The sequence below is a fragment of the Tamandua tetradactyla genome, chromosome 5 (genome assembly GCF_023851605.1).
Source record: "Tamandua tetradactyla isolate mTamTet1 chromosome 5, mTamTet1.pri, whole genome shotgun sequence".
Classification (NCBI taxonomy): domain Eukaryota; kingdom Metazoa; phylum Chordata; class Mammalia; order Pilosa; family Myrmecophagidae; genus Tamandua; species Tamandua tetradactyla.
The window spans coordinates 84817873-84841098 of NC_135331.1; the positions used below are offsets into that span (position 1 = coordinate 84817873).

Here is a 23226-nt window from a genome sequence, read left to right on the forward strand (position 1 = left end):
ATCTCCATCTTTATTGTCTATCTTTCCTTCTGATTGCCTTTGTGCCCCCAGGCCTCTTCCCTCTATCATTCTCACATTCAGCTTCATTCAGTGTTCTAACATTATTGTATTACAGTTAGGTAGTATTGTGCTATCCATTTTTGAATTTTTACAATCAGGCCCATTGCACAATCTGTATCCTTTCAGTTCCAATTAGCCAAAATCTACCTATTTCTATCTCCTGTTTGTCTCTGTTCTTAACTGTAATTCTCCATGTTCATTCATTAATGTTAGTTCATATCAGTGAGACCATACAGTATATGTCCTTTTGTTTCTGGCTAATCTCACACAGCATAATGTACTTAAGGTCCATCCATGCGCTTACATATTTCATAACTTTACTCTGTCTTACAGCTGCATAATATTCCATTGTATGTATATACCACAGCTTGTTTAGGCACTCATCTGTTGATGGACATCTGGGCTGTTTCCATCTCTTGGCAATTGTAAATAACGCTGCTATAAACATTGGTGTGCAAATGCCCATTTGTGTCCTTGCCCTCATGTCCTCTGAGTAAATATCTAGCAATGGTATCACTGGGTCATATGACAATTCTATACTTAGGTTCCTGAGAATCCACCAAACTGCCTTCCACAGCAGTTGTAACATTTGACATTTCCACCAACAGTGGATAAGTGTGCCTCTTTCTCCACATCCTGTCCTAAGCACTTGTCATTTTCTGTTTTATTGATGATGGCCATTCTGGTGGGTGGGAGGTGATATCTCATTGTGGTTTTCATTTGCATTTCTTCATAGTCAGGGAAGTTGAGCATCTTTTCATGTGCCTTTTGGCCATTTGCATTTCCTTTTCTGAGAAGTATCTGTTCAAGTCTTTTGCCCATTTTGTAATTGGGTTGTCTGTCTTTTTGTTGTTGATTTGAACAATCTCTTTATATATTCTGGATACAGACCTTTATCTGATATATCATTTCCAAATATTGTCTCCCATTGTGTAAGCTGTCTTTTAACTCTTTTGATGAAGTTCTTTGATCCACAAAAGTGTTTAATTTTGAGGAATTCCCATTTCTTTCTTTCTTTCTTCAATGCTTGGCTTTGACTCTAAGGTCTAGGAAACCGCTTCCTATTATGAGATTTATGAGATTTCCCTACATATTCTTCTAACAGTTTTATGGACTTAGACCTAATGTTTAGGTCTTTGATCCATTTTGAGTTAATTTTTGTAAAGGGTATGAGATATGGACCCTCTTTCATTCTTTTGCACGTAGATATCCAGTTTTCTAGGCACCATTTATTGAAGAGACTGTTCTGTCCCAGGTGAGTTGGCTTGATTACCTTATCAAAGATCAATTGTTCATAGATGGGAGAGTCTATATCTGGACACTCTATTCGATTCCACTGGCCAGTGTATATATCTTTATGCCAGTACCATACTGTTCTGACCACTATAGCTTCATAATATGCCTTAAATTCAGGTAGCATGAGAACTCCAACTTCACTTTTCTTTCTCAGGATTCTTTCAGCTATTTGGGGCACCCTGCCCTCCCAGATAAATTTGGTTATTGGTTTTTATATTTCTGAAGAGTAAGTGTTTGGGATTTTAATTGGCATTTCATTGAATCTGTAAGTCAATTTAGGTAGAATTGACATGTTACCTATATTTAGTCTTCCAATCCATGATCATGGTATGCCCTTTCATTTATTTAGGTCTTCTGTGATTTCTTTTAACAATTTATTATAGTTTTCTTTGTATAGGTCTTTTGCATCTTTAGTTAAATTTATTCCTAAATATTTTATTCTTTTGGTTGCAATTGTAAATCGATTTTCTTTTCTTGATTTCCCCCTCAGACTGTTCATTACTAGTGCATAGAAACACTATAGATTTTTGAGTGTTGATCTCAGTAACCTGCCACCTTGCAGTACTCATTTATTAAGTCTAGTAGTTTTGCTGTGGAGTTTTTGGGGTTTTCAACATATAGTATCATATAATTTGCAAAAAGGGAGAGTTTTACTTCTTCCTTTCCAATTTTGAAGCCTTGTATTTCTTTTTTTTGTCTAATTGCTCTGGCTAGAACTTCCAACACAATGTTGAATAACAGTGGTGGTAGTGGACATCCTTGTCTTGTTCCTGATCTCAGAGGGAAAGTTTCTGGTTTTTTCCCATTGAGAATTGTTAGCTGTGGGTTTTTCATATATTCCTTTTATCATTTTGAGGAGGTTCCCTTCTATTCCTATCCTTTGAAATGTTTTCAACAAGCAAGGGTATTGGAATTTAATAAATGCCTGTTCTGCATCAATTGAGATGATCATGTGGTTTTTCTGCTTTGATATGTTGATATGGTGTGTTACATTAATTGATTTTCTTATGCTGAACCATCCTTGCATACCTGAGATGAATTCTACTTGGTCATGATGCATAATTCTTTTAATGTGCTGCTGGATTTGATTTGCAAGAATTTTGTTGAGGATTTTTGCACCTATATTCATAAGAGAGATTGGTCTGTACTTTCTTTTTTTTTGTAAATATCTTTGTCTGGCTTTGGTATGATGGTGATGTTGGCTTTGTAGGATGAATTAGGTAGCTTTCCTTCCTCTTCAATTTTTTAGACAGTTTTTTACCAGGATTGGTACTATTTCTTTCTTGAATGTTTGGTACAATTCATATGTGAAGCCATCTGGTCCTGGATTTTTCTTTTTTGGGAGCTTCTTTTTTATTTATTTATTTATTTATTTATTATTTTTTATTTTTTGGGGAGCTTCTTAATGACTGATTCAATTTCTTTACTTGTGATTGGTTTGTTGAGGTCATCTATTTCTTCTTGAGGCAATATTGGTTGTTCATGCCTTTCTAGGAAGTTTTCCTTTTCATTTACATTGTCGAGTTTATTAGCATAAAGTGTTCACAGTATCCTCTCATTACTTCCTTTATTTTTGTGGGGTCAATGGTTATGTCTTCCTCTTCCATTTCTGATTTTATTTATTTGCATCCTTTTTCTTCTTCTTTTTGTCAATCTTCCTAAGAGTCCAGAAATCTTACTGATATTCTCAAAGAACCAACTTCTGGTTTTGTGAATTTTCTCAATTGTTTTCATATTCTCAAGTTCATTTATTTCTGCTCTAATCTTCATTATTTCTTCCCTTTTGCTTGTTTGGGGATTAGTTTTCTGTTCTTTCTCTAGTTCTTTCAAGTAGGCAGTTAATTCCTTGATTTTTGCTCTTTTTTCTTTTTTAATATAGGCATTTAGGGCAATAAATTTCCCTTTTATCACTGACTTTACTGCATCCCATAAATTTTGGTATATTGTGTTTCATTTTTCATTTGCCTTGAGATATTTACTGATTTTTCTTGCAATTTCTTCCTTGACCTACTGGTTGTTTAAGAGTGTGTGTGTGTGTGTGTGCATGTGTGTTTTTAACATGGGCAGGCACCGGGAATCAAACCCAGGTCCTCTGGCATGGCAGGTGAGCATTCTTGCCTGCTGAGCCACCGTGGCCCTAAGAGTGTGTTTTTGAGCTTCCAGATATTTGTGAATTTTCTGGCACTCTGCCTATTATTGATTTCCAACTTCATTCCTTTATGATCTGAGACAGTGTTTTTGCATGATTTCAATCTTTTTAAATTTATTGAGACTTGCTTTGTGACCCAGCATATGGTCTATCCTTGAGAATGATCCATGAGCACTTGAAGAAAAGGTATATCCTGTTGTTGTGGGGTGTAATGTTCTATAAATGTCTGTTAAGTCTAGCTTATTTACTGTGTAATTCAACTTCTCTGTTTATTGATCCTCTGTCTAGATGCTCTACCCATTGATGAGAGTGGGGAATTGAAGTCTCCAACTATTATAGTAGGTGTATCTATTTCTCTTTTCAGTGGTTGTCTCATGTATTTTGGAGCACTCTTGCTTGGTGCATAAATATCTATGATTGTTATGTCTTCTTGTTGAATTGTTCCTTTTATTAATACATAGTGTTCTTCTTTGTCTCTTTTAACTGTTTTACATTTGAAGTATAATTTGTTGGATATTAGTATAGCTACTCTTGCTTTTTCTGATTGTTGTTTGCAGGAAATATTTTTTCCCAATCTTTTACTTTTAACTTATATTTGTCCTTGGGTTGAAACTGCATCTCCTGTAGACAGCACATAAATGGGTCCTCTTTTTTTAATCCATTCTGCCAGTCTATTTCTTTTTATTGGGAAGTTTAATCCATTAACATTTAGTGTTATTATTATAAGGGCAGTACTTTCTTTTACCATTTTGCTTTTTGGATTTTTTTTATGTCGTATCTAATTTTTCTTCTTTTTACCTTTACTGATAGTCTTCATTTTTGCACTCTTCTCCACAGCCTTCTCTCTTTTCTTTTCCTATCTGTCTCTAGTGCTCCCTTTAGTATTTCTTGCAGTGCCAATCTCTTGGTTCCAAATTCTCTCAGGGACTTTTTTGTCTGAAAATGTTTTAATTTCTCCCTCATTTTTGAAAGGCAATTTTGCTGGATATAGAATTCTTTGTTGGGAGCTTTCCTCTTTCAGAATCATAAATATATCATACCACTGTCTTCTCACCTCCATGGTTTCTGCTGAGAAACATAGTCTTATTGGGCTTTCCTTGTATGTGATGGACTGCTTTCCTTTTGCTGCTTTCAAAATTCTCTCTTTCTCTCTGAAATCTGACATACTGATTAGTAAATGTCTTGGAGTATGTCTATTTAGATCTATTCTGTTTGGGGTATGCTGCACTTCTTGGATCTATAATTTTAAGTCTTTCTTAAGAATTGGGAAATTTTCGGTGGTAATTTCCTCCATTTGTCTTTCTCCTCCTTTTCCCTTCTCTTCTTCTTCTGGGACACCCACAACATGTATATTAGTATACTTCATGTTGTTATTCAATTCCCTGAGTCCCTGTCCCTATTTTTCTATTCTTTTCCCCTATCTTTTCTTTTGCTTGTCAGATTTCAGATGTCCTATCCTCAGTTCACTAATCCTTTCTTCCATCTCTTGAAATCTAACATTGTGGGTTTCCATCATTTTTTCGCCTCTTTGACTATGCCTTTCATTCCCATAAGTTCTGTGATTTGTCTTTTCATGCTATCAATGTCTTCTTTTTGTTCACTTATTACCTTCTTTATATCCTCCCTCAATTCATTGATTTGATTTTTGATAAGATTTTCCACATCTGTTCAAACATCCTGAATTAGTTGCTTCAATTCCTGCATCTCATTTAAATTGTTGATTTGTTCCTTTCCCTGAGCCATATCTTCAATTCTCCTAGTATGATCATTATTTTATGCTGGCATCTAGGCATTTAATTTCCTTAATTAGTTTATTTTAGAGGTTCTTTTCACTCTTTTACCTAAGATTTTCTTGCTGATTGGCTTTATCCTCTATCTGTCCTTTAACATTCAGTTCAGCTTATTCTAGACCTCTAGCATAGGATTTGTTCAATGGATCAGAATTTTTCAGTTTCTGTTTTATTTTTCTTCCCTTTATGGAGACTTTTTTTTCTTAGGAAGGTCTACTTAGATATTATAGACGCCAGTTAGATTTTCCCAGACAAGACTGGCCTCCACTCAGGAGGAAAGAATCACATGCATCAGTTTTACCTGAGGGTGAGGCCCAGCAAGTTGACAGATTTCCTATGAAGCCTCTAAAATATGTGCTTTTCATGTCCTGCCCAGTATGTGTTGCTTGTCTGCCTACAGGTCCCACCAGCATGAAGTGATGTGGTACCTTTAACTTCAGCAGACTCTCCCTGCAGGGAGTGGGGTCAGACAGAGGAGCGGTTGTAGGCTGATTGTAATTGCCTCAGTTTTCCAATCCCTGGAGTCTGTATTCCTTGAGGGAGGGTGTATTAGTTAGGGTTCTCTAGAGAAACAGAATCAACAGGGAACACTTGCAAATATAAAATTTATGAAAGTGTCTCACGTGACCATAGGAATGCAGAGTCCAAAATCCACAGGGCAGGCTCCGAAGCTGATGACTCCAATGGATGGCCTGGATGAACTCCACAGGAGAGGCTCACCAGCCAAAGCAGGAATGCAACCTGTCTCCTCTGAGTCCTCCTTAAAAGGCTTCCCATGATTGGTTTAGCATCACTAATTGCAGAAGACACTCCCCTTTGGCTGATTACAAATGGAATCAGCTGTGGATGTAGCTGACGTGATCATGACCTAATCCTATGAAATGTCCTCATTGCAACAGACAGGCCAGCGCTTGCCCAATCAGATGAACAGGTACTACAACTTGGCCAAGTTGACACCTGTCCCTAACCATGACAGCCCACCCCTTGTCAACTTGGCACATATATATATATATATATATATATATATATATATATATATATATATATATATATATATATATATATATCACCTTAGACCATACTTAATTTTCAAATGAAAACAAGCACACATTTTTTCTTTTACCTGACAATACTCAACTGTCCTGCATATAACTGGAAACACATTAAATCTCTCCAGAATAGCATGCAAATCCTTGGGCAACATTCATTCTTAAACTTGATATCTTACAACTTAAATAGTATAACACAAACAAAACAGCATTACAGTCCTCGTTTCTGTAACTGATCACGTGGTCGAAGTTCATATTTATCACTACCTTCTTCCACTACCCATTCCATGTTCCCTTTCCCCTCAGCAAGCACTTCAGCTGGCTGTGGTTCTTTGCCTGGTGGGGTGACCCAAACCTTCATTCCTGAAGTCTCAGAGCCATTAGTGGTCCTGCCTGGATTGTGTTGTTGCAGTTTTCCATTGATTTTAATCACAGGGCATGGTAGTACTAATAGACGCCCCAGGGGATCTCCTATATTCCAAGAAAACTCTTCTTTACCTCCATTATGTAGTTGCAGTCCTACTTCCTTCTGATAGTCAGGGTCAATTACCCCAGACAATAATGTAATCCCCTTCTTGGTGTGTTGATCCAGAGGCATAAGTAGCCCAAAGTGGCCAGGTGGCAATCTTAACTTCCAGTTCAGTGGTATCACTGTTGTTTCTCCTGGAGAAAGCACACCCCGTTTTGGAACTAAAACCTATAGACCAGCAGAACTCAGGGTAGCAGGGACAGGAAGCAAAAATTTTCCTAGTGGATCACTAGGAGTAATAGTGAGTGGCACCACACCCATTTCCACCCCTTGGTTCCTGGACCCATGGATCCTGGCTATGGGAGAAACAGCACCATGCAGTGGACGCTGATTCAGAGCATACACAGCTTCCTGGAGAACATTACCCCAGCCTTTCAAGTTTTTGCCACCTAGTTGGCACCGTAATTGAGTTTTCAAAAGGCCATTCCACCGTTCTATCAATCCAGCAGCTTCTGGATGATGGGGAACATGGTAAGACCAGAGAATTCCATGAGCATGTGCCCATTCCCGCACTTCATTTGCTGTGAAGTGTGTTCCTTGATCCGAAGCAATGCTATGTGGAATACCATGATGATGGATAAGGCATTCTGTAAGCCCACGGATAGTAGTTTTGGCAGAAGCATTGCGTGCAGGGAAAGCAAACCCATATCCAGAGTATGTGTCTATTCCAGTTAGAACAAATCGCTGCCCCTTCCATGAAGGGAGTGGTCCAATGTAATCAACCTGCCACCATGTAGCTGGCCGGTCACCTCAGGGAATGGTGCCATATCAGGGGCTGAGTGTGGGTCTCTGCTGCTGGCAGATTGGGCACTCAGCAGTGGCTGTAGCCAGGTCAGCCTTGGTGAGTGGAAGTCCATGTTGCTGAGCCCATGCATAACCTCCATCCCTACCACCATGACCACTTTGTTCATGAGCCCATTGGTCAATAACAAGAGTTGCTGGGGAAAGAGGCTGACTGGTATCCATAGAACGGGTCATCTTATCCACTTGATTATTAAAATCTTCCTCTGCTGAAGTCACCCTTTGGTGTGCATTCACATGGGACACAAATATCTTCATGTTTTTAGCCAACTCAGAAAGGTCTATCCACATACTTCTTCCCCAGACCTCTTTGTCACCAATTTTCCAATTATGGTCTTTCCAAGTCCCTGACCATCCAGCCAAACCATTAGCAACAGCCCATAAGTCAGTATACAAATGCACCTCTGGCCAGTTTTCCTTCCAAGCAAAATGAACAACCAGATGCACTGCTCGAAGTTCTGCCCACTGGGAGGATTTCCCCTCACCACTGTCCTTCAAGGACACCCCAGAAAGGGGTTGTAATGCTGCAGCTGTCCACTTTCGGGTGGTACCTGAATATCGTGCTGAACCATCTGTAAACCAGGCCCGAGTTTTCTCTTCCTCAGTCAATTCACTGTAAGGAACACCCCAAGAGGCCATAGCTCTGGTCTGGGAAAGAGAAGGTAATGTGGCAGCAGGAATGGAAACCATGGGCATTTGTGCCACTTCTTCATGTAACTTACTTGTGCCTTCAGGATTTGCTCTGGCTCTATCTCGTATATACCATTTCCACTTTACAATAGAGTGCTGCTGTGCACGCCCAACTTTATGGCTTGGTGGATCAGACAACACCCAACTCTTGATAGGCAACTCAGGTCTCATGGTAACTTGGTGGCCCATGGTTAAGCGTTCAGTCTCTACTAAGGCCCAGTAGCAGGCCAGAAGCTGTTTCTCAAAAGGAGAGTAGTTATCTGCAGCAGATGGTAAGGCTTTGCTCCAAAATCCTAAGGGTCTGCGTTGTGATTCTCCTACAGGGGCCTGCCAAAGGCTCCAGACAGCATCTCTATTTGCCACTGACACTTCCAGCACCATTGGATCTGCTGGATCATATGGCCCAAGTGGCAGAGCAGCTTGCACAGCAGCCTGGACCTGTCTCAGAGCCTCCTCTTGTTCAGGTCCCCACTCAAAATTAGCAGCTTTTCTGGTCACTCGATAAATGGGCCGGAGTAGCACACCCAAATGAGGAATATATTGTCGCCAAAATCCAAAAAGACCCACTAGGCGTTGTGTCTCTTTTTTGGTTGTGGGAGGGGCCAGATGCAGCAATTTATCCTTCATCTTAGAAGGGATATCTCGACATACCCCACTCCTGGTACCAAGATGTATTAGTTAGGGTTCTCTAGATAAACAGAATCAACAGGGAACACTTGCAAATATAAAATTTATGAAAGTGTCTCACGTGACCGACATGCCCCACACCACTGGACACCTAGAAATTTTACTGAGGTGGAAGGCCCCTGTATTTTTGTTGGATTTATCTGCCATCCTCTGACACGCAAATGCCTTACCAGTAAATCTAGAGTAGTTGCTACTTCTTGCTCACTAGGTCCAATCAACATGATATCATCAATATAATGGACCAGTGTGATGTCTTGTGGGAGGCAGAAACGATCAAGGTCTCTGCGAACAAGATTATGACATAGGGCTGGAGAGTTGATATACCCCTGAGGTAGGACAGTGAAAGTATATTGCTGACCTTGCCAGCTGAAAGCAAACTGTTTCTGGTGGTCCTTACTAATAGCTATTGAGAAAAAAGCATTTGCCAGATCAATAGCTGCATACCAGGTACCAGGGGATTTACTGATTTGCTAAAGCAATGATACTACATCTGGAACAGCAGCTGCAATTGGAGTTACCACCTGGTTGAGTTTACGATAATCCACTGTCATTCTCCAAGACCCATCTGTTTTCTGCACAGGCCAAATAGGAGAGTTGAATGGGGATGTGGTGGAAATCACCACCCCTGCATCTTTCAAGTCCTTAAGAGTGGCAGTAATCTCTGCAATCCCTCCAGGAATACGGTATTGCTTTTTGATTTACTATTTTGCTTGGTAGGGGCAGTTCTAGTGGCTTCCACTTGGCCTTTCCCACCATAATAGCCCTCACTACACGAGTTAGAGAACCAATGTGGGGATTCTGCCAGTTGCTCAGTATGTCTATGCCAATTATACATTCTGGAACTGGGGAAATAACTACAAGGTGGGTCCGGGGGTCCACTGGACCCACTGTGAGACGGACCTGAGCTAAAATTCCATTGATCACCTGGCCTCCATAAGCCCCCACTCTGACTGGTGGTCCAGAGTGACGTTTTGGGTCCCCTGGAATTAATGTCATTTCTGAACCAGTGTCTAATAATCCCCGAAATATCTGATCATTTCCTTTTCCCCAATGCACAGTTACCCTGGTAAAAGGCTGTCAGTCTCCTTGGGGAAGACTTAGAGGAAGATTAACAGTATAAATTTGTGGCAGTGTAACAGGTTTCTCCCCCATAGGGACCTGGCCTCCCCTTCATTCAAGGGGCTCAGGGTCTGTAAACTGTTTCAAGTCTGGAAATTGGTTAAGGGGCCGTGACTCTGTGTTTTTGTAATTCAGGTTAGACTCCTGTTCCCTTGACCTAGAACTCTTTTGTTTATACAGCTCCAACAAGAATTTAGTAGACTGCCCTTCTATTGTATTTCAAGGCACCCCATGATTTACTAGCCAATGCCACAAATCTCTGCATGTCATATAATTTTGATGCCTCCTTTGAGTTTGTTGTCTATTATAATAGCCGCGTCTACCCTGTCTTTGGTGATTAAGTGCTGCCACCTGGCTTCTGCCAACTCGGGATCCTGTCATCCCCATTGTGTTTAAGGATTCCAGCTCAGTGAAAGCAGTTCCTACAGTAATATCTGACCTACAGAGAAGTGCAACCACAGAGCTCTTGAGGGATGATGGTGCTAGTCTCACAAATTTATTTCTCACTGTTCTGGTAAAAGGTGCATCCTCTGGACATTCCTGGGGTGTAAGAGCAGGCTTTGCATGATAAATCCACTCTAATATCCCAATCTCTCTAAGCCTCTGGATCCCCTCATCTACATTATACCAGGGCAGTTCTGGCATTTCAACCTCAGGTAATGTTGGCCACCTTTTGATCCATGTTTCAACCAACCACCCAAACAAGCTGTTAACACCTTTTCTAACTGCTCTAGCTATAACATTGAATGCAGAATCTCTGCTTAGTGGGCCCATATCAATAAATTCAGCCTGATCCAGCCTTATATTCCTCCCACCATTATCCCACACTCTTAAAATCCATTGCCACACATATTCCCCTGATTTCTGTCTATATAAATTGGAAAACTCACACAGTTCTTTTGGAGTATAATGTACCTCCTCGTGTGATACTTTGTACCTCACCTTTAGGGGCCTGTTGGGACTTTAGTCTAGTTATAGGTCTAGACGAAATGAGGGGTGGTGGGGGTGGGTCATGAAAAGAATTAGAAATATCTTCCAAGCCATTTGCTTCAGGGCTTTCATTTGCAGTTTCATCTGGTGAAACAGGATTAATAACTCTAGGGCTAATCCCTTCAGGAGGAGGTTGGGTGGCCAATTCCTCAAGGCAGGCTGGAGATGGGGCGGCTATGTCCTCAGGGCAGACTATTACAGGGTTATCTAAAGAAGGCTCAGCATGGTCTAGGGTTTCAGCCTCACCCCCAACATCATTATCAATCCATATGTCACCATCCCATTTTTCAGGGTCCCACTCCTTTCCAATCAATGCCCTCACTTTAACGGCAGACACCATGCAAGACTGAGATTTCAGTTTACATTGTAAAGTTGCTACTCTAACAATAAGATTCTGAGTCTGATTTTCAGAGATCTCAAGTCTACGGCTACAGGAAATAAAAGTTTCCTTCAGGATACTCATAGAAACCTCTACATCTTTCAGACGGTGCTTAAGCTTCTTGTTTGAAGCCTTAAGCCCATCCCTTTTACCCTTTAATGTAGACAGTGTATCTAACAACAACCAACCAACATCTCTATAACTCTTATTTCTACAAAACTCTGTAAAGGTGTCAAAAACATTATCCCCCAGAGTCTGGCTTCGTACAAGCGAAGCATTAGGAGAATTGAATGATGATATTTTGACTATCTCCTTTGCCAACTCACTCCATGGATTGGGAGTGTCATTCTGATTACGGGAATCAGAGTCCTTAGTGTCTCTGAGTCCAGTCAGAGTAGAAAACCATTCATAAAAACCCATTTTTAAGATTCTGTTCCTTAAGAACCACTCCTGGTACCTAGATGTATTAGTTAGGGTTCTCTAGAGAAACAGAATCAACAGGGAACACTTGCAAATATAAAATTTATGAAAGTGTCTCACGTGACCGTAGGAACGCAGAGTCCAAAATCCACAGGGCAGTCTCCCAAGCCGATGACTCCAATGGATGGCCTGGATGAACTCCACAGGAGAGGCTCACCAGCCAAAGCAGGAATGCAATCTGTCTCCTCTGAGTCCTCCTTAAAAGGCTTCCCATGATTGGATTTAGCATCACTAATTGCAGAAGACACTCCCCTTTGGCTGATTACAAATGGAATCAGCTGTGGATGTAGCTGACGTGATCATGACCTAATCCTATGAAATGTCCTCATTGCAACAGACAGGCCAGCGCTTGCTCAATCAGATGAACAGGTACCACAACTTGGCCAAGTTGACACCTGTCCCTAACCATGACAGAGGGATTCCACCTTAAATGGGCCCCACTACTCTCCTGGGGAAGGCACAGCATCCAGGGAGTTTTCCCTGACCAAAAGAAGTTGGTTCACCTGACCAACTTCTTTGTCTCTCAGACAAGCTTAATTCTGCCCTTGCCTGGGGCAGCTAGAGCCTGAGGAGCCTTGTAGTTGTATCTAATGAGCATTTAAATAGTAGAAACAAAGCAAAAAAATCCTTCTCGGAGCAGGACTCCTGTTCCAATGGTTTGTTAATCAAGAGCTTAAGTTTGTATGCTGCTTTATGTATCTCCAGGTCCCATGTGCCCCCCCCCCCCTTTTTAGGATTCAGATGTTTTCAAGTGTTTTGTGCTGTCTGATCCAAAAAAAACCTATGTTGTTTTTTTTTCTTTATCAGCCCTACCCCCTCTGCATCAGGGCAAAAACTAGTAACTTTAGCTCTTTGAGTTTTTTCTGAGCTGGGGCCTATTTTTAGTACTCAGAATTTGTTAATTAATTCCACAATTGGAGCTTGGTTGAGGTAATCCCCAGCTGCTAGTAAAGTCTCTTTCCTTTCCCCTCTGGGAAACAGCTTGTGGGGGTGAGGCACTGGCCTCCAGGGCTTGAGGGACTTACAGTTCTGGATGGGATCACCGCTGGTCCTGCTTTTTGATATATGCTGTGTGTCAGGTCACTGGTGTGGCCCCAGCAGTTGTTCTGTACTGTTTCTGGCCATTTACTAGTTTCCCTGGAAGAAAAATTAAATTCCACACCTCACTAAGCTGCCATCTTGGCTCTGTCTCCTCCACTAGGAAAATTTTTGCTTCCTGTGCCTGAAACCTTAAGCTCTGCAGGTCCACAGGTCTTAATTTCAAAAGGGGAAGTGCTCCTTCCAGGATAGACAAGAATGATTCCATTGAACTGAAATTAAAACTGTCATCTGGCCAGTTTGGGCTTCTCATGCCACTGAATCAACAGGTATAGAAGGGGATTACTGTTCTGTCTGGGATGATTGATCCTGACTATCAAGGGGAAATAGGACTGCAACTACACAATGGATATAAAGAAGAGTTTTCCTGGAATTCAGTAGATCCCCTAGGGCATCTGTTAGTGTCACCATGTCCTGTGATTAAAGTCAATGGAAAACTGCAACAACCCAATCCAGGCAGGACTGCCAATTACCCCAAAATTTCAGGAATGAGGGTCTGTGTCACCCACCTAACAAAGAAACATGATCAGGTGAATTGCTTGATGAAGATAAAGGGAACATGGAATGGGTAGTAGAAGGCAGTGGTACATTTAGTTAGAAGGTAGTGGTACAATTAGTTGAAGTCTTCTAAGGAAGAAGAGAGACTCTTTTCACTGCTTCTTCAGCCAGCAAGCCTCTCCTGTGGAGTTCATCCAGACCCTTCATTGGAGCCACCAGCCTCACAGCCTGTCCTACAGATTTTGGGCTCTTCCATTCTGATGGTTGCATGAGATGCCTCTATAAATCTCATATTTACAGATCTCTCCTGTTGGTTCTGTTTCTCTAGAGAACCATGACTAACACAATATCCTTTTTAACGTTTATGTTCATCTTTTCTCCCTTACTTCAGAAGACAAGTCTTCTCACTTTTAAAGAAAAACTATTGCAAAGCCTTTGTTCTTTCATGTTGTGAAGATGAGATGCTAAAATAATTTAATGTACTACATAGGAGGTGTTTGGGTAGTATTACAAGAATAAAAGGGATTTTCTATCCTTTTGTTAGCTAAATATGTATGCACAAGATATTATTCATATATTTAGAGAGTGTATAAAATTCATAATGACTTGACAGTATTCTCACTGTCCATGTTATTTCCTGATTCTGATCTGCATGATGTTAGACAACAGTATGATGTTATTCATGGTTTCAGTCATTCTTAGAAAAAAGTTATAGATCATGAAAGCAACCAAATTTAGTTTCCAATCATACTACTTTGCTCTAATGCTTCTCTAAAAGTATATGTAGTTATCTATAAGTCAGGACTTCACATACAACAAAAGTGGACTTAAAAAGAGAAGGAAGACAAGTATATACATTATATTCTACCTACTAAACAACATAACCCTGGTAAATGTATAAAGGTAAGACAGGAAGAAACTTTTGCTATGGTCTGTGGTTGATGACCCCCAACATAAGTCAACTGTTAAATGTTTTTATTTCTGAAAATAACCTTATTTTTAAAATGCTTACAATAAAAGTAATATTGTAAGCTCTTATAGCAGCCACATTTATTCCAGAGCTTTAATTGCTATTTCTAAATTCTGAGGTGCAGAGTTTTGGGGTATAAACTTTGAGGGAACTTTGAGTATCTGTGTGACACCTGAGATTCAGAGTTAGAGCTCTCCAGTTCTGAAAGTCAGCATTACTCCATACAACAACTACTAAAGATGCTGAAAAAGAGCTCACACTTCAACTAGAGATATGAATGCAGCTGGCTAGGATTAAGGTAAATCAGAATACTAGATGAAAGATGAGATTGTCTGTATTTTAAGGCTTTACTTTCTTTGTGAGACCAAAGGAAGAGATATCATTTTGTCCAAAATAACCCTATCTAATTTAGCCATTTTGGTCATTTTATTTAAACAACCTAATTCAGCTTTATTTGACATGGAAACTAGAATAAGGAATGATAGCTTGATATTCTGTACAGAATAATGTAATACCCTGATACATTTTAGAGTATCTGGAGGAGAAAATCAAAAAGAATTTGCAAAATCCCTTGAGGGACTGGAGAAAAACATGGAACTATTAAGCTTCCTCACCTGGGGAATTACTGCTATTCCCTTAAGCAATAGAGGCTCCCAATTAATAATCCAAACCCTCAATCTTGAGGCATTCCATTATGAAACTTCAGCAAAGCTAAGTCTACTTATAATTGATGGCTAAGGTCCCGCCCAGAGAACATCTTTTGTTGCTCATATGTGGCCTCTCTCTAAGCCAAACTCTGCAAATAAACTCAATTCCCTCCCTCCTGTGTAGGACATTACTCCCAAGGGCACAAGTCTTCTGGCAATGTGGGATTGGTTGACAAAAAATGGGTAAGGAAATAAAACAAAATGTAATTTCAGTGACTAAGAGATTACAAATAGAGTTGAGAAGTCATTCTGGAGTTTGTGCTTATGCAAGTTTTAGCCAGATATTGCAAAATGCCATGGTATGCCAAGCTCCAACCAACAGTGTTCTTGAAAACAACATCCCCCCCACCCCAACATATCCTGGGTTCTAAGACTCCATAAAAGTTTTAATTGTTAAGTTTATTTTTCAGAGACTGAAAACCTCCTGATTGTCCTATGCTGGATAATCCCTGAAACACAGAAGTACTAGTTTCTCCAAGAACAACCACCAGTCAGCATGAAGAAATCAGAAAGGTAATCACCCAGATATCCCTCAAGATTGAGAGAATTATCAAATAAGGAGTTGTAATTGAGGTGTTAAGATTTAAGGGATCATTATGATTACTGAATCATTATTTAGATATTCTTGTTTTACTTTTTGGTCTAATAGACAAAGGGAAATACCTGAAATTTCAGAACTGTAATCCAGTTTCTTTGATCTCAGATAATGTTATACAGCCTTTATCTTGTGTCCTTGTGAGTGTGAAAACCTTGTCCTTTGTACCCCCTTTACCCATTTTTTTTAAACTTTGGAGTCTTATAATCACAAAGGCAGCCCTATAATGTTAATGAAGTAACTTGAGTCAGCTCAGAGAAAAACATTAACTTGTTCTTGTAATGGTTAGCTTGATTCTATCATAGCTCTATTCCTTTACATTTATATATCTTTTCTGCTTATACATGTTATTGAGATGGTAACAACTCTGTCTCTCCTTATTTCTGCTTATACTTGTTCCTGAAATGGCAACAACTCCATCTCCCCTTGTTTAAATCCAGAAAAACCTTGAACTCCTTAGACTCACAGAGATAGATTTTTTAGACCACTAGTGTTAATATCAGAAAACATAATCCTACGTAGTCTGACCTGCCTGATCCCACATCAAACAGAGAAACATGTCTTTATCTTGGTGAGAAGGAGAGTTTATTATTGAAGATTCATCATCAAGGAAGTAGAGGAAAAACTTTCCAAGACCAGTTCAGAGTGGAAAGGGTGGTTTGGGCTTTTATAACCCCAAACAGACAAGGAAATGGCCAAGATCTGGAAGAAAGTGAAAATGAATATAATAGAAGAGGAAAAACTGTTTGGTCAACATGTTTTATTATTTTGTAGTCCCTCTTTTTATTGACTATTTGGGTTTTTGATCTTGCCCTTCAAAAGGAAGTTGCTGATATTAGTTCATATGATGTTTCATTCCTGCAAGCAGAGCAAGGGAGGATTTCTGGGAATAGAAAGTAAATTTTTAAGATTAAATCAACAGCAAACTATTTCAATAAGGGCTCTTTATGCTTAAAATAATTTCAAGACTGCTTGAGTGAAATGATCATTTAAAAAACATTTTTTCTACCTGTGCTGGTTTGAAATGATGTATGTACCCTAGAAAAGCCACATTTTAATCCTAATCCCATTTTGTAAAGGCAGCTGTTTCTTCTAATTCTAATTCAGTATTGTATATTTGAAACTGTAATTAGATCATCTCCCTGGAGATGACTTAGCGACTTAGCGAGTCATATCTGGTGATCTTGATGTGATCTTGAGTGATCAAGAGTGGTTGTTAAAATGGGTGGGTCTTGATTAGCATACTGGAATCCTATAAAAGAGAACAAGAGAGAAAACCAGGAGATTCTGAGAGAGCAGAATGACATAGCCATGAGAAACAGAGAGTCCATCAGCCAGTGATCTTTAGAAATGAAGAAGAAAAATGCCTCCTGGGGAGTTTCATGAAAGAAAGCCAGGAGAGAAAGCTAGCACATAACACCATGTTTGCCACATGCCTTTCAAGATCACAGAGATACCCTAACCCTGTTTGCCATGTGCCCTCTCATTTGAGATAGAGACTCTGAACTTCATTGGCCTTCTTGAATCAAGGTATCTTTCCCTGGATGCCTTAGATTGGACATTTCTATAGACTTGCTTTAATTGGGACATTTTTTCAGCCTTAGAACTGTAAACTAAGAACTGTAAACTAGCAACATATTAAATTTCCCTTTTAAAAGCCATTCCATATTGCATTCTAGCAGCTAGCAAACTAGAACACTACCTATTTAAGACTATACTAAGTATTTTTAGCTAAAGAATTGCATTGATTATTTTCTATTTTTCCAACTATCAAATTCCCACTCTTTTTTTGGGAGGGGGGAGTGCATGGACTGGGAATTGAACCCAGGTCTCCTGCATGGCAGGTGAGAATTCTACACTGAACTACCCTTGCACCCCACACAAATCCCCACTCTTTCATGTGATGTTTTCTTATTCTTAACAAATGGCATCTTGTGAGCATTTCTTATAAAATGAGAATAGATGAAGGTCCAAACTTCAGTAACTGCTTCTTTTCTGAGCAGGAGTGAACAAGTTCTTACGTTAATCTGGAAAATGCTTTGCACATAAACCTACAGAAACAATACAGACAACAGAAAGACACACACACATACACAGCAAGCAAAATAAAAGCTGTCCTAATAAGAACTATCTTTCAATTCATAATAAGTTCATTAACCACTCAGAAAATGAGTTTAATTTAGTATAATTTTTAACATGATTAATATTGTCTTGCATATGATTTAATATCAGAGATATTGTCAAATTCATCTGGTATATATGTGCAGTACTTAATGCTAATGAAAGCAGTTTCCTTCTTGAACTGCAGTCAGTAGACTTAAAGACATTCTATTTTGAAGAATAACTTTTCTCATTTGAGTGACTTCTTTATTTAATAGACTGGGTCCTTGCTTGGTGTTTTGCTTAAACTGAGCTGTGATTTCATCTAGGGCTGTAACCTGTGAAAGCTGGCTAAAGCAAACCCTCCTTGGAGGAAGATAGCTAAAGGTCATTCCCACTGCAGTAAGGCTTTCTTGGTCCTGCTTTTGTATAAGGTTTTCTTATGCAAATTTAAATAGGCCCTTGAGGATTTTACATTATTCAGTGTTTCAGATAGACTTTCAAGTGTTTGCCCAGGCAAAATGGGTATCTGATAGCGCATCTCCCTATCCACTTATAAGGCAAATATGACCAGAAGTTAGACCTGCAGAGCCAACCAGCTCCAGCTGGAGGCAAAAAAGCACAAACTCAACATTCATTCTTCTGATCAATAGCTGCTATGTTTGCAGTCCATTTTAGGAAGATATTACCTTGCACAAGATAGGATAGGGGAAAAAAGGCAAAATGTATACAACTTAATTCTAATCATTTAACTGTTTCAGGCAATTTATGGAAGAGAAAATTTAAATCAGCAGTGGGGGTACATGAGTAGGAGGCATCTTTCATTTCTCTCTCTTCTGGGGCTGGTTTCATTCATGAATGATGAATCCAAAGCTTAATACCCTGCAACTTTAAAGAAGCGTGAGTGATTAGCAACACAATATAAAGTTCCTCCCACTTAGGGGTAAGCAGGATGTTTATTTTTTCAGTTTTCAATAACATTCAGTGTTTCAACTTGTAGGAGTATAAAGCTATGTATGTAGGGAAAGAAAGTCTATTGTCAGCAAACTTAGAAATCTTTTTTATAGTACTCCCCAGGGAAAAATGACTGCATCTCTCTGCAATTTATTATTCTAAGTCTGAATAGACATACTCTCAGTTGCATTTTTGAAGAATGGCCTCCTGTAGATTGCCTCAAAAAGACTCAAACCTAGTCTGCTTCTAGGGGCAATCTGGATTCTGAGGAAGGAAATAGGCAGTACCTTGTACCAGATGAGGTTAATTTCTTGGCATATCTTAACAATAGGCTTTTTTAAAGTATGATTCATTTTCTCAGTTTTTCCAGTTGATTGAAGTCTCCAAGTAGAGTATAATTTCCAATTTAACCTAAGTGCCTATGAGATTTTTTTGTTATTTTTGAAACAAGGCATTGCCACTATTGCTGTGAAAAATGAATGGGACACCAAATCTAGATATTATTTCTGTTAATGATACTTTTGTGACTTCATTTGCTTTTTCAGTGTGGATGGGGAAGGCTTCTATCCACCCTGAAAATGTGTTAACTAACACTAGAGGATAGTGGAAGTTTCTAGTTGCTCAAGGCATCACAGTAAAGTTTATTTGCCATCTTCTAATCCTAAATAGCTACTTTTTGCTAAAAAGCTACTTAACTTCTGGTGCCCCAACAATTCTTCCAATGAATCAAAACAGTCTCTGGGTGCTTAATTTTCTTGTTATTTGTGGTTGTTTTAGTTTACTAAAGCTGCCAGAATGCAACACACCAGAGATGGATTGGCTTTTAATAAGAGGATTTATTTAGTTAAAAATTGGTAGTTCTTCAGAGGAAAGGCAGCTAGCTTTCATCTGAGTTTTTCTGTCACATGGGAAGGTATATGGCCACATCTTCTCTTCTGGCTTCTGGGTTCCACTGGCTTTCCCTGGGGTGATTATTTCCTGCATTTCCAAACATCTGGGCTGAGCAATGAGGACTGAGATGAGATGTGCTGAGTTGCATGGGCTGTACTGTGCCTAGCCCTCTTCTGACCTCTCTCTTTTAAGCCTCCAGCTAGATAAATTAAATATCACTCATTGCAGAAGGCACTCCACCTAGCTGACTGCAGATGTAATCAGCCATACATGAATTTCACTTGCTGATGATTCAAGTCCACAGCAACAGAACTGGGCACCATCACTTGGTCAAGTTGACAAAAAGGTTGTAGAAGCACCCTAGGTATATTTTGACCAATTAATCCAGCTATCATAATTTACTCATTTGTCTCAGTGGCCAATTGCTGGTTTATCACAAAATAAGTTACCTCTGCATCAGTGAGAAAGTTCACTATTTTGCTTCCCACCCTTATTTTCACCTGACACTCTTGGTGGGAAATTGGTATGGCCTAAGAAAGTGCTGCCAATGCCCTCAAGTACCTCTAATCAGAGTTTTTAGTTCCGATCCATGGGCTGTTAATGCAATTGCATTTCTCTCTCTTTTTTTCTTATTTGTCAGTTTGGGCCAGTTTTTCTTCCAATGTCCTTCCTCCCTGCAGAAAGCACACTAACCTTTACTAGCTTTCTTCTTCCTATTCTCTCCACTATTCCTTCATCATGACCAGTTCCCACTTAGATCAGCTGCCAGAGGGGCAGTCTGTTGCTTCATCTGATGTTTTTGCTGAGTTTGTTCCTGATTGTTGAAAACCTTGAAAGCAACCACCATAAACATTGCCATATACATTCCTAGCCTTCCCTGTAACTTCTACAATTTATGTCAAATATCCTGAGCACTCTCATTAATAAAAGTCATGTTAATATTCTGGTGGTTTCTGGTCTTCCCACATCTTTATCAGAATACCTGTGGTATGCTTCAAAGATTCTTTCTTTGAAAGCAGAGGGATTCTCATTAGACTCTTATTGCACCTCACATATTTTGTTCAGAGATTTTTGTTTTGGACCCCCATCCTTAAGGCCAACTAAAATGTGTGTCTTAATAGTGATCTAAGCAAACTTTCTCCCTGAGGTCATTAGGATCCCAGAGGAGATCCATCTCAGAAATGCAGCACTTGGGCAGCTGCATAAAGCATCCTGAGGAGATATCTCTCATAAGTGTTCTGCTTCTTGCCTTGCTTTATCTAACACCATTAATTGTTCCTCCAAGGTTTGTAACACATTCATCCATGACTGAATATAGGCCCAGTTTGGGAAGTGTGGCAAATAGACGCAGTCTTTTCATTTGGTCTGGATTAGCCATGTGATTGGGTGTGCTATTTTTCCACTTTAACAAATGAGATATTGAAAACAGTGTGTGGACCAACACGGTTCCTCAAGAGTGTCCACATTAACTCCTAGAGGGACCTGACACTTTGGAAATTGCTCTGCCCCAGAAGTGATCATACCTCGTCCAAATTGCACACCACTATGGTTATGAGAGGGGGAGGTCATTTATTTAACATATGGATTATATTGGGGTGCTGGAGGAGTGCTAGGGTTCTCAGCCAGGCTCACAGGTAGTGGAAGGGGTGGAGATGCCCTTGCTTCCAGATCTCCATCGGGAGGTGTCACTACCCTCCACAGAGGTCGAAGACAGTGACTATGAAACCATTCCTGCACCAGTAACAGGTGGTGGAGGTGATGGGAATTGGGAGGAAAGAAAGTCATCCAGTTGGTCCTCCTTACAAGTGAGTATTTCCACTAGGACCTCATCCAGGGGCTCCTTTTGATATACCTCACAAGGTTTACTTAAAAATTCTTTAAACATTCAAAAATTGTGAAACATAATTATATGTATATTTATTATATAATTTAAATATATTTTAAAATAAAATACTTTATATTTATAAATTAAATATTTATAAAAATATTTTTTAAAGCATTACATTTCAAAGTACATTGTACAAGTAATTATAGAACAAATTTCAAGGTTTGGCATGGGTTACAAGTCCCATAAGTTTTGGTTTTTCCTTCTAGCTGCTCCAAGATACTAGAGACTAAAAGAGATATCAGTATAATGATTCAGCAGTCATACTAATTTGTTAAATCCTGTCTCCTCTGTTATAACTTCTCTTTCTCCTTTGATCCTTTTCCCAATCTTTAGGGGTACTTGGGCTATACCCATTCTAACTTTTTCTTGTTGGAGAGGGATGTTGATAATATGGGATAGGAGGATGGAACTAACTGATGTTCTTGGAGAGGCTGGCCCCTCTGGGCTTCAGGACTTTTCAGGAGCACTTCTGGAGGTTGTAGTTTTCTGAAAATTAATCTTGGAGCACTAAACTTTTGTAGAATCTCAGATAAAGCCCTACATGTTCTTTAGGATTGACAGGAATGATTTTGGTTGGGGTTTTGCAAACCATGGTGGACAGGAATATCTAGCTGAAGCTAGCATGAGAGAGGCTTCCAGAATAGCCTCTCAACTGTACTTGAACTCTCTTAGCCACTAATACCTTATTTTGTTACATTTTCACCATTTTAGTCAGGAAGGTGTTGACAATCCCACAATGTTAGGGCCAGGTTCATCCCTGGGAGTCATATCTCACATTGCCAGGGAGACTTTCATCCCTTTATGTCATGTCCCATATAGTGGGGAGAGTAATGATTTTCCTTGCAGAGTTGGGCTTAGAGAGAGAGAGATCACATCTGAGCAATAAAAGAGGTCCTCTGGAAGTAGCTCTTTGGCATAACTATAGGTAGTCTTAGCTTCTCCACTGCAGAAATAAGCTTCAACAAGAGCAAGCCTCATGATCAAGAGCTTGGTGTGTTGATATGGGAGTCCCTCTTGTTTGAGACAGAATCAAAGGTTTCCCCAGTAGTATAGCTTAATAGTTCCATATTTTTTCTCCAATCCCTCAAGGAACTTTGCCAATACTTTAAAATTATCTGCCCAACCTACTCCAGGATGTATCTGGGTATTACATTAAGCTATACAGAATTACAAACTCATTCCATTCTGATCTCCATGTGTTTGGATTGTTTAAATGAGCTATCCAGACAAGTTGATTTACAGAAAATTTAAATTTTGGACAAAATAAACCTGTTTTCCTTTGGCCTCATCCCTTAGGTGAAGTTCTAAAATACAATGTCCTTCTTACTTCTACAGTGTGATTTTCCTTAGTCCTGACCCAATCAGCTTTGTTTTTATCTCAAACTGAGGTCTGATCTCTGTTTTGGTTTCTTTAATAGTTGTTGCATGTAGTAATGCTGACTTTCAGAGCTTCATAACTCCAACTCTGAGTCTTAGATGTCACACAGGTAGCCAAAGTTCCAGGGA

General features: G+C 39.6%; 1 long non-coding RNA gene across 3 annotated transcripts in view; it reads left to right on the forward strand.

Annotated features, from left to right (window-relative positions):
• Positions 1–23226, forward strand: part of LOC143684320 (uncharacterized) — a 135283-nt gene that overhangs the window by 100924 nt on the left and 11133 nt on the right. For all 3 annotated transcript variants that reach the window (XR_013175984.1, XR_013175986.1, XR_013175985.1), the window contains one exon: positions 15703–15805. This is a non-coding gene — a long non-coding RNA (uncharacterized LOC143684320). The remainder of the gene's footprint in view (positions 1–15702; positions 15806–23226) is intronic.